This window comes from Panthera tigris, chromosome A1, assembly GCF_018350195.1.
Source record: "Panthera tigris isolate Pti1 chromosome A1, P.tigris_Pti1_mat1.1, whole genome shotgun sequence".
Taxonomy (NCBI): domain Eukaryota; kingdom Metazoa; phylum Chordata; class Mammalia; order Carnivora; family Felidae; genus Panthera; species Panthera tigris.
The window spans coordinates 173,584,141-173,596,399 of NC_056660.1; the positions used below are offsets into that span (position 1 = coordinate 173,584,141).

General features: G+C 52.7%; 1 protein-coding gene across 1 annotated transcript in view; it reads right to left on the bottom strand.

Annotated features, from left to right (window-relative positions):
* Positions 1 to 10,200, bottom strand: part of HRH2 (histamine receptor H2) — a 53,071-nt gene extending 42,871 nt beyond the window's left edge. Inside the window, exon 1 of the mRNA XM_042991995.1 lies at positions 10,127 to 10,200. The gene's annotated coding sequence lies outside the window, so the exon portion shown is untranslated. The remainder of the gene's footprint in view (positions 1 to 10,126) is intronic.
* Positions 10,201 to 12,259: the final 2,059 nt, after the last annotated feature.

A 12,259-nucleotide genomic window follows, 5' to 3' on the forward strand; every position in this document is an offset into this window, starting at 1 on the left:
CATTTCCGCCATCGCGGCTGCCATCACTGCCACCACCGCCCTGCCCGTCACTGCTGCCATCCTCCTCCTCCTCCTCACCGTCCTCATCTCCATCACCGTCATCACCTGCACCCGCAGCAGCCGCCGTGGCCACGGGAGCTGGGTGCCAGAACTGCACCCGCCAACATGGGGCCTCCCTCCCTCTCTGATCTTCCTTCCCCCTGACCTCACTGCAGCTTGCGCCCTTCCCGCAAGGTACAGCTTGCTCTCGCAGGCACGCGTCGTCGTGTGGCCAGCTGGGTCACCTTTAAGGACCCAAGCAGCAAACAGCTAACATCTGCCAGGAACGTTCACCCACACTGGCTATCTTCTATAATCCTCCCTGTCCTCTCCCACCTTCCATGGCCCCTCCCCTGGCCCATGAACTCATTTGGGGTCCTGCAGAACTCTGTGGAGCAAGCAGTCAGGGTGTTCTCTATTACCCCGTTTTGCAAATGTGACACAGAGAGGCCAAATGCCTGGGCGGAGGCCACACAGCAGGTCAGAGGCGGGAAGAGCCCTCCCAGGTTTCCATTCCCAACAGCTTGCCCTGTCCCACACCCCCTGTGTTCCCCACACCTCATTCGTTCGTGCACCACCTCCACGGCTTTTGCCAAGCCCACAAAATGCCAGTCCTGGTTTGTTTGGTTTTTTTTGTTTTTACTTGCTATCTTTCTTTAATGTGTTTGAATTTATTGCAAAAGGAATGGTTTTTATCACTGTAACAATCAGCAGGATCCCTTTCCCTCCAACGGGTCACCCTGAAAATCAAGGCGGCGCAAACACAATCAGTGTTAAATTCCGTGTGGCTGCTGCTGCCCAAAGAGCCAGCCTCTCTCCCTGTTGGAAAGGCAGGCTGGCGTGCCTGGAGACGTGCTTAAGACGGATTAGCACCAAACTGACGCTTTCCCTGTGACACGAGAGGAGGACGTGAACGGAGAAGGGAATCCTCTCGCTGTGGGACTGGATGTGCGCTAGCATCCGTGGAACCGACCGTCCAGGTCCACTTTGGGACCCTCAGGGCCGGCCCCGCCCCTGAGGAAGCACTTTGCCCACCGGGGAAGCCAACCCCGTGTCGGGGAAAGGAGCCGGGAACTTCTCTGAGGCTCAGTTTCCCCATCTGTACACGGGGCGTGATCCCACGGGGCGTGATCCCACAGGGCGTGGTGCCGGTCAGATGAGATGCGACACGAAGGGCTGGCGCTAGAAGTGAGGTGGCACCCTAGCAAATGTCATTCCCAACCCCCCCCCCCCCCCCCCCCGGCCACTCTCTGCTCTTCCCTCACTGGATGTGGAGGCCTGCCTTTTCGGGGAGAGAAGGCACCCAAGGCGGCCAGAGCAGGGGAAGAAATGAGCATGGCAAGTGCACACAGGCCTCCACGGGGACAGTCCGGGAGCAGGGGCAGCTCACGGTAGGCCCGGGAGAGCCTGCCGGGCCCGATGGACCCGTGTCCCCGGTAGCACGCTTGTCCTCTCAGCCTGCAAACCTCAGTGAAACACCGGGTCCCCCACAGCAGCTGCAGGGCCTCCTAATTCCAGCCCCGCTGCTTATCAGCGGGGCAATTCTGGCCAGGCCACCTGGCCTGGAGCCCCGAGTCCCCTTCCTGTGAAACGGGGATGATAATCTCAACAGCACAAAGGCGTGGAGAGGCTTTCGGGCTTAAGAGCAAGGCACTTCTAGACAGCCAGCTACCCTGCTGCTCTTGTCCGCGGTCACAGCAAGCACTGGCTTGGTGTCTCTCTGCCTCAGCCTCCTCGACGGGCACAATGGAAACGATGACGGGTTCTACACATTTGACTATTGTGAGGAATAAACGGGCAGAGGCGTGGAAAGCCCTAGTAGTCGGGGTCGAGGGGGTGAAAATCCCCTACGGGATTCACAAGCCCTCAGCACCACACTTGCTGCAGAACCTGCCTTCCTCCAGCTCTCCACTGGGCTCTGTCCTGCCCTGTCCCGTCTCCTTCCACGACCTCACCACGTCCCCTTTCTCAGCTGTGCCCCTAGCAGCACCCCCAGCTCCTACCCCCTGCCCTGGGGAACCAACCCATGACCCTTCGGCATCTGACCCAGGTGCCAGGATTCCCGGAGACGTCCGCTCAGCTCAGTCCAAACACATCACACACTGTAGGACCAACTGTATTATTTACGACAGCTGAATACTGGAAACGACTTGCAGGTGTTTAAAACTAGAAGACTGGCTGAGCAAATTATGTCATAATGGAATTCTGATAGCGCTTACTATCACGTTTTGCAAATTACGAAATAATAAGGGGACCTGTTTATATTTAAGTAATAAAATAGCAGGATTGAAAGTGTATATAGAAGATGACTGGAACTCAGAACTCCTACCTTATCAACCTACAGGGGAGAAAAACAACTAAAACTTATGTCTAGAAGGACAGGCTGCACAGTAAGAGTGGTTTTCTTTGATGGTGACAATGACTTATTACTGTCTTCTTCCAGATCTCTTTACCAAACTTTTCTACATTGGGAATTAATTCTACGGTGACTAAAATAACAACACAAAGGTGCAGAAGTGTGTATGACATGCTCCTCCCATGTCAAAAATATGCACATACGTATACATGTAAAGCGTATATGTTTTTGTACAAAGCGAATTTGAAAGGATACATCACCATGAACTAACAAAAGTGACCTCCTCTTTTGGGCAGGGGACTGGGCGAATGGGGGTCAGGGTGGAGGGAGGCTCCCTTGTATATTGTACTTCTAACCACACGGATGTTTTCTCTAATCAAAAGGTGAAAAGAAAAAAAGCCCATAATCGTCTAAGAAATCTTTAGCAAAGGCAGTAAGTATTTTTCCAAATGGGCTCTGTGGACATTTGTTCAAGTTGCTACTTAAAAAAAGGAATTTGTGAGGCGCCTGGGTGGCTCAATTGGTTAAGCGTCTGACTTCAGTTCAGGTCATGATCTTGCGGTTGGTGGGTTCCAGCCCTGCGTCGGGCTCTGGGCTGACAGCTCAGAGCCTAGAGCCTGCTTCTGATTCTGTGTCTCCCTCTCTCTGCCCCTCCCCTGCTCACACTCTGTCTCTCTCTCTCTCTCTCTCTCTCTCTCTCTCTCAAAAATAAACATTAAAAAAAAAAAAAAAAAAGGAATTTGTGCTGGAAGTACAAGGTCTTAATGGTGGACTTGACTTATTTTTCCCATGGAGCCCACCCTACAAATAATGCTCCCAGGACCACTTTAGGGAACGCAGAGCAGGGGAAAACTAGGAAGATTGCCCTGCCTCCCAGGCCCGAGGGTGCCCTGGGCCAGGCAGGCTGTGTGTGAATTGTCTATACCCACTGTGGGACTGTGGGGGTGTGGGCATGGTAACCCAGAGAGAGGATGCATGCCCCGGCCAGAGGGGTGGCCTCTGTGGTTACGATGGGTCAGTGCCACCAGATTGCCACGTTTTTCAAGAGAAGCTGGAAATCTGGATTTTAAATGAAGTCTTCTGGCTTTAAAATAAAATATCTAAACTTTTCAACTTTTTTTTTTTTTTCTCTGACATCTTCTGATTCCCTGTCAAAGACCTCCACCAACTGCTGGCTATGAGCTCAGCATATTCCCGGTGTTCTCAGAAAGCTGGGTCTGCCCTGAGGATTTACTTCCATTTCTAACCACCCACCCTCTTTCATTATTACTTTGAGAATTTTGATCCAGATCAACATAAACTCACTGGCCAATTGCTCCGGGAGCTTGCCTTCCTTGTGGTTGAAAGTCAGGCTGACTTTCACCACCTCTGTCCCGTGAGTGTGGTAAGGAGTCCCAGAGAGGGACTCTTGATTAGAGGGCTCAGTTTCCCTTCCCTTCCTGCCATCACGCCCTCTGTGCACCAGCCAGCCGGAGAGTCTCACCCTCCCTTTAACTCTCCATATTCTTGCACCTCAGTGCCTTTGCACATCCCGATCCCTGAGTCTGGATCACCCCCTCCAGCAGCTGCCTCTGTCCTCCATCCCTCAGCCATCTGGACAGTGCCACACTCAAACGTCAGCTCCTTGTGCCTTCTCTCTTATAGCCAGAACCCCAAAAGGTTGGCATCCACTGTTCTTGCATCGTTCATTATTTAGACTCCTATTTCTCCTTCAAACCCGCCCCCACCCCCCTGCATATGCCTTCACCTTCCAAACAGCTTTTGAATCTGTTCCCTTCTCTCTGGCTGCACTGTTCCACCCTTGATCCCAGCTCACCTGGACAAGAGCAGGGGCATCCTGACTATGTTCCAGGTCTCGGCTCTCTCTTAGCCCCACCCGCCTCCGCACTGTGTTTTGGAAAACACAACCTGGTCACCTCAGTCCTCGGCCTAAAATCCTTGCGTTGCTCCCCGGCCTACAGCACAGAGTCCAAACTCCCCAATTTGACATTGTGGGATCCTGCCCTGTTGACTCCTCTGTTACCTCCTTCCACTGCCCCTTGCACCTCGGGCAAAATCTAATTAATTGTCCTGCGTGCCCTGAGGACACCTGGAGGTTTCGTGGCTCAGTGTCTCTTCACACCTCTTTCTCCACCTGCAATCCTCTTTGTCTACCTGCTGCCTTGCCATTGACCTCTGCACCCAGCTCTGGGAATCCTGCCCTGATTCCCCCAGGGCTGTAGGTTTGGAGGCTAGACCATTATTCTTGGCCGGAAAGGTGGGTGATCGCTGAGCTGAAAGTGGCCAAGGCGTCCAGTCCTGGCTGGGGCTGTTGACAATTCTTCCTGCTGTTCCTGGAGGCTGGGCGCCAGGTCAAGGCTGCCACATGCTCCTGGAGACCGTCCCCACGGGGCTGGCGGTAATCAGCCATGCTGCCTGCTCCAATCTGTGACCAACTTGGCTCCAGCCACCTTTCTCTCACTGCCACGGCGCCAGGCCCGCACCCTCCTGGCAGCGCTGTCCCACGGAAGCTGGCATCAAAGAAGGACAGAGTCAGAAAGGATCTGTGAGATCACTAGTGTGCCCCTGCCTGGTTTTAGACGGGGTAGCGGGGGGCCCAGAGAGGGACAGTGGCTTGCCCTGGGTCACACCGTGATGAAAGGTATAGTGGTGCCTGGAGCCCAGTTCTTCCAGATCTTATCAGATAGGAAAGAACGAAAGAAAGAAAGAAAGAAAGAAAGACAGAAAGAAAGAAAGAAAGAAAGAAAGAAAGAAAGAGAGAGAGAAAGAAAGAAAGGAAGAAAAGGAAAGAAAAGGAAAGAAAAGGAAAGGAAAGGAAAGGAAAGGAAAGGAAAGAAAAGAAAAGAAAAGAAAAGAAAAGAAAAGAAAAGAAAAGGAAATAGATAGAAGGAAACCTTGAAATGTGCTAGGGAAGGGAGGAGGGCCTTGAAATTGAGAGGACAAGGAAGGCCCCCCCCTGAGGCTCACCCCAGAGCTCCTAGGTACATGGTGATCTGGCAGAGGAAAACAGCCCATGCAGGAGACTCTAGCGGGGACCAGCTTGTCTCCCTGAGGGCCAGTGTGGTCAGAGCACAGGGAGTGAGCAGAGATGCAGTCAAAGCAACACACAGGGCCCGATCACGCAGGGCCCTGTAGGCCTTGGTAGGGCGTGCCTTTTGGTCTAAGTCAGGGGGTGACACAACGAAGTTTTGACTCTGATCTGAGCGGACTGTTCGGCGAACGAGACGTACAAGTGGCCAACGGGCACCTGAAAAGAGGTTCGAATTCATCAGCCAGCCGGGGAATGCAAATCAAAACCGTAACGATAGCCCGTCATGCCCACAGAACCCAAAAATTGGGTAATAAGGGTTGGTGAGGATGAGAAGACACTGGAACCCTCATACAGTGCTGACGGGAACATAAAAGGTTTGGCTGCTTTGGAAAAAGCACTGTAGTAGTTCCTCAAAAGGTGACACATGGTATTACTATATGACTTAGTAATTCTATCCTTGGGTATATCCCCAGAGGAAATGAAAATATATGTCCTCAAAATCTGTACACAGATGTTCACAGCCGTATCGTTCATAATGGCCAAAACAGTGGAACCAACCCAAATGCCCATCAACTGATGAATGGGTAAACGAAACATGGTGTATCCATGAATGGAATATTATTTTGGCCGTATAAAGGCATGACGTACTGATACGTGTCACAACACGCATGAACTGTGAAAACATGCTACGTGAACTAAGCCAGTCACAAAAGGCCACAGGTTATTCCATATTATCACATATTATATGATGCCACTGATACGAAATGCCTAGAATGGGCACTTCTATAGACACAGAAGAGAGACTGGTGGTTGTCTAGCCTTGGGTGGGAGTGAGGATTGAACGGGGAAGGACAGTTAACGGGTACAAAGTTTCTTTCGGGGTGATGAGAATGTTCTGGAATTAGATCGTGGTGACGGTCGCACAATATACTAGAAGCCACTGGCTTGTAGACTTTAAGTAGGCGAATTTTATGGCATGACAATTATGTCTGTACGATGCTTTAATTTTATCAAAGAGCACTCCAGTTGCTGATGGCGGCAGAGGGGCAGCAAGAGGGCCAGGCGGCCGATAGTGCAGTCACAGCCTCAACGTCCCCAGCACACAGGAGGCACTTAGGGACTATCTGTGGGTGCCTCACACAGGCTGATCACTGTTCAGGAACGCCCTTCTCTTCAGCTCCAGGGTTTCTTAACTCTGCACGGTTGACATTTTGCACAGGATAATTCTTTGTTCTGGAGGCTGTCCTGTGCATCCTGGGATGTTTAGCAGCACCCCTGCCCTTCCTCACTAGGATGTGAGCACAGCCTTCCGCCCCAGTTGTGACAATCAATATCCAGTCCCCAGTCCTAAGAGACTAAACTGACCCTGACTGAGAATCACACCTCTAACCTCTTTTGCCCACCTGGTGAATGCTTGCTTACCCTTCCGGAATCATTTCCAATATCATTTCTTCTGGGGAGGCTTCACCCTTCGTTCTCTGACGTTCCATGGTTTCTTAAACAAATCCCATCGAAGCCCTGGCACACTGTATACACACCAGTCTTCCCCACAGCTGTGTAGTGATGGCACCTTATATACCTTTGGGTCCCCAGCATCTAATACAGAACCTGGCCCTGTGGGGGTCACTACTCAGCCCTTTCCTCAGCCGTCAAGTAGGGACATGCACGGCCTCCCCCAGGTTTTCTGTGACTAGTGCTCACACGTGAGCTAACTGAATCTGCCCACCCCTCCTGACTCTGCTTAGGGGTGTAGGCTCTGGATCCAGATGGCCTGGGTTTGAATGCTGTGGGGTGCTGGGCCAGGGACTCAATTATCTAACTCTTGGTTACAGATCATTCTTCTCTGTAACACGGGGATATTGATAGTATCTACCTTGTAGGGTTACCATGAACACATAGTAAGAACACAACCAATATCAGATATTATTGGTAATAACAATGAAGTATTCTTTCTTTTTTCCAAGGGGCCTTCCAGGCCTCAACAGAGAGGTGGCCTTGTCACCGATAAGTGTCCACGTGCCAGTCCTGCCCTGGGTGTTGGCCAGGAGGAGGTGGGAGCGGGTGGGTTATACCGTCCCTAGAAGCCAGAGGGTTCTATGTCCGCTAATGAGCATATTACATAAAATGTGGGATGTTCAGAAATTACAGTCAGGGAACAAATCTATAATCCCACCACCCACTGGCAAACATTATTAACACTCTTTGGTCCATTTCCTTCCAGTCTTTTTTCTAAGTGCTTGCCACTAATTTGTGACCATGCCCTATATTTGCATATGCATAGGCATGTCCCCATTCATTAAAAACTCTCCATTTTTAGTAGCCACATGGCTGTTCCATAATTTACTTAATTGATCCCCTATTTGACATTTAGGCATTCTCGGATAGTTGATGACCATCTTTGCATTTGAAAGAGCCTTTGTTCACATTCCCATCATTTCATTTGGATGGCCTCCCTTCTTTTAAAACATTTTTGGCAAAGGGATGCCTGGGTGGCTTAGTCTGTTGAGTGTCCAACTTCAGCTCAGGTCATGATCTCACTGTTCATGAGTTCGAGCCCCACTGCTATCAGCACAGAGCCGGCTTTGGATCCTCTGTCTCTCTCTCTCTCTCTCTCTCTCTCTCTCTCTGCCCCTCCCCCCCTCACATTCTCTCCCCCCTCCTCTCTCTCTCTCAAAAATGAATAAACATTTATTTGCAAAAAACATTTTTAGTAAAGGAACCTCTCTAGCCTGCTGAGACACCCACTTTCCCATAGCTGGGTGCCCATTTCCCCATTATCAGGGATTTCCTCCCCAAAGCTGAGCTAAATCCTTGGGATTGGGACTTAATCCTGTTTCCCCTTCTCTGGGCGTTGGTGGAGATGGACCACAGCTGGCCTTGTTTTCCCGTGGGACCCATCAGCTGGGAGGGAGAGTTTAGTTAGTCGTCAGCAGAGTACGGAGAACAAAAAGTGTCCGTGAAGCTAGGAGAGGTAGCCTGGGCCGAGGTTACCAGAGACGAGGTTAAGTGGAACTAGGTGGCAGAGGAAATGAAGCTGGCTGGCTGGGGTGAGCCGGCTTGATATCTGCTTCCTATGTGATGTTGATTAATGACCAGCTTTCCTTCCAGAGAAATAACCCCTAGAGAAATCACTAGGCAAAGATACCCCAACCCCAGTGCTAGACTCAGACTCACTTTCCCCAGTGATGATATAGCAGCTCCCTCCTCTTACACATGGAACAAGAAACCAGCGCTGACTTGGCCCCCACCAGGTGCCAGGCCCCATGCTGGACACCTTCCACGGTCATCTTTGGGGGAGCCACTGTGGTACCATCACAAGTACTCTGGAGTCAGGCAGATCTAGGGCCAATCCCAGCACAGGCACATCCTACCAGTGTGACCATGTGGCAACCATTCACCCTTGTGAGACTTGGTTTCCTTGTCTGGAATTTGGGGGTTTAATGACACCAGCTTCCCAGGATCCTTGTGTAGACTACAGCCAACATTGTGTATACAATGCACCAAGTACAGGCCTGCACAGGGCAAGGGCAGGAGAAATGTTATTTCTCGTTCCATTCAATTCTTGTCGTATCTCAGGGTCAAAGATGTCAATAAATGTAATCTATCTAATTGCCTTTCATAACCTCCAGCGACAGGGAACTCATTAGTAAGTATGAATTTATAACTTCCCATTACAAATAAGATACTGAGGCTCCAAGAGATTCCCCCAGGAGTCTGTCAGGACAGAAACTGTCACCTCACAGTTTTCATGTCTTAGAAGATGATCAGGATGCATGTCTAGACTGGAAGGGACTCCTGCTCCCTATCCCAGTTCCCAGGACCCCGCTTCATGCCCAGCCAGACCACTGGCCACCTCTGGCAAAGGAGAGCAGAAGGAGCCTGGCCAGGACAGATGAGTTCCCAGGAGGCAACCAGAACCAGGAATCTGGCCATGGAAGTTAGGGTATGACAGCTGCCACTGGGGGACACCACAACCTGCAGGTACTTTCCTGCCCCACTTTCTTATCCTCATAGCCTTCTCAAAGGGGGCAGTGGTATACCCCTCTTCACGGGGTGGGAAACTGAGGTTCACATGGTCAAGGTCAACGGCACTTTCACTTAAGTCAGCGAACTGGGATTCCTGGTTAAGGCCACTTGCCCAGCATATCCTGGAGGCAAATCGGGCCAGGCGAGGTCAGCTCCGTCCTCGCTACTGGGCATAGGGCAGCAGCCCAGGAGGACGAAGGCCAGATGCCTGGGCTCCCTGAGGAACTCGGAGCCCCCCTTCCGGCCCGCCCCCAGCCCTCCACTGGCTTTCCCTCAGCAGAATGTGACTCCACGCTCCCGCAGACAAATCGCCCCTAGAAAATGCCGCCGCTCAGAGCCTGGGGGCAGGACAGAGGCTGTTTCGGTGCAAGTGGACTTTCCAAATCCACCCCCACCCGGGCAGCTGGGGCGATACACCCCACTCCGCGCCCTGAGCACTGCTGCGAACCCGAACCCGGGCTGCGTCCCGTCCTTGCAACGCCCCCTTGGCGCGCGCACGACCTCGGCTGGTCACGGAGAAGGAAACTGAGGCTCCGAGGCGGAGGAAATCGCCCAAGGTCAGGCGCAATCAGCGAGCCCCGGGGCCGGGAGCTCAAACCCGGGGTCAGGGTCGAGACGGCGGCGGGGACCCCACCCGGAGCCGAGGCCTCGCGGGGAGGCGGCGGCCGCGTTACCTTGAGCTGCTGCGCCGTGGGGCTCCGGCTTCGGCTCCGGGCTCGCCGCGGTCCTGCGCCCGCGCCGGCTCCGCTCGGGGCAGGGATGGAGCGGGCGCCCGGCCTGCGCCCCGCCGCTCGCGCCCACTTCCTCGTCTCCGCCCCCAACTCGCTCCTCCTCGCGCTCAGCTGCTCCCGCCCTCCCTCCCTCCCTTCTCCCGGTCTCTGCTGCTCCCCTCTTCCTCTCCCTCTCTCCTCCCGCCTCCGTGCCCAGCACACTCTCCCTTCGCTTTGCTCGCTCCCCACACTCCCAGGCCCCCACGCTCCCCCACTTTCTCCTAGACCTTCCTCCCTTCTCTCTCTGGCTCCGACGCTTCCCCCTTCCCCTTTCTTTCGGTCACACTACCCTCCATCCTCTCATTTTCCCACCTCACTTCCACCCACCGCCCCGACAGCCCGGGCTGGGAGCCGGTGTCCAGCTGTGCGGTGATCCAAGTGGAAGGGAACTCCCGGGCTGTGGCCCAGGGGTCAGGTGGCAGCCTTCCGCAGGGGTGCCCAGCGGCACCTGGAATCAGGCTACATGAGAGAGAACGGTCTCGTTTCAAGGGGAGAGCCTGGATAATTCCGGGATCAGAGGAACTTCAGAAAACCCCAGAGTGGATTTGTTCTAGTTGAAGGAAGGGATGGAGAAAGAGAAGAGGTAGAGAGGAGGGAGGGTCTTGGGAAAAGGGAATTTGGGGTATGGAAAATGGAGGTTCAGATGAGAAAAATCTCTCTTAAATATCAAGATGTCAAGGCTGCTGTGCTAACCACGCAGCTCTGGGTGGAGGGAGCTCCCCGCTGGCGGGGGAGGGGGGCAGGATGGCCAAGGGTGTTGGCCAGACCTGCATAGTCAGCCCAGGGTACGAGAAGCAGGTGGTCAGATGGGCTGCCCGTGGTTGCTCAAGGAACCTGATATGAGCAAGGGAGTTTGTGCAGAAGCTAGGCCAAGGAGAGCAAAAGGATCCTGGCTCAGTTGACCATACGTTTCAGAGCCATGCTGATGATGACTGACAGCACACCAAGCCATTCTGTCACTATGGGCCTCACCCTGTGCTTCTGTGTTGGGATACTGACTAAGGCCACAGACCTCTGCAGCTCTGAGGTCACAGCTTCTGCGGGAGGAGGTTGTAGGCCATGCATCCAAGTCACCAGTATCGTGGAATGACAGCAAGAGCCTCCAAGCCTGTCTGGGGGACTCCACACTTGCTCACCTACAATTCACAAAGCAGCATAGGTCATCTCTAAAAAAAGGTGCAAATCACCTCTTGCCCCTGTACTCCCTTGCTTAAAACCCTCCCGTGACTGCCTGTTGTAGTTAGAATAGAATCCAAGCTCCCTACCACTACCAACATGATCTGGCCCACTTCTCTGACCTGATGCCTCTCCACCCTCTGCCTCACTCCGTGTGCCTCAGCTATGGCAGCTTCCTCCTTGTGCCTGGAACAGGCCATGCTGGACCATACCACAGACCGTTTGCACTGACTGTTCCTTTTACTGAGAAGGCTCTTCCCCCACGTCTTCCTGGCTGCTCGAATGTCAGAGAGGCCACAAGGCCTGCTCATCTTACCTAAAGCAGTCACCTCCTTACCACAGCGTTTTTCACATCATCCTGTTTTATTATGATGAAAACACTTCTCAGTATCTTCAAAAAAAATTTTTGTTTTAATGCTTATTGTCTGCTTTCCCAGGATGTCACCGGTGAAAGAGCAGGAACCTTGTTTGTATTGTTCCCTATGTCTCCCCAGAGCCTGTTAACAGTAGCTGATACGTAGTCATAAATGCGCAATAAATGTTGGTTGAATAGGTGAATGAATGAATACTATAATGAAAAGGTTTAGGAAAAAGGAAAGTCTCTTGACCCTGCCAAGGGAAAAAAAGATGGTCTTGAGATAGAAGTGGAGAAGGAGGGAGGGCACAGCTGGAGGGAACAGCATGGAGACAGGTTTAGGGCATCAAACAGCCTGGGGCATTCAGGGTGAGCCAGCCAGCAGGAATCAGATGGGGGGGGGGGAGGTGGGGGGGTGGGGAGCTTTAAGGACACCTCAGTGATGGGACTTTGGACTTGATCTTGTGAGCAATGGGAAGCTGTGGCAGGTAATCGGGAGGGGGGCT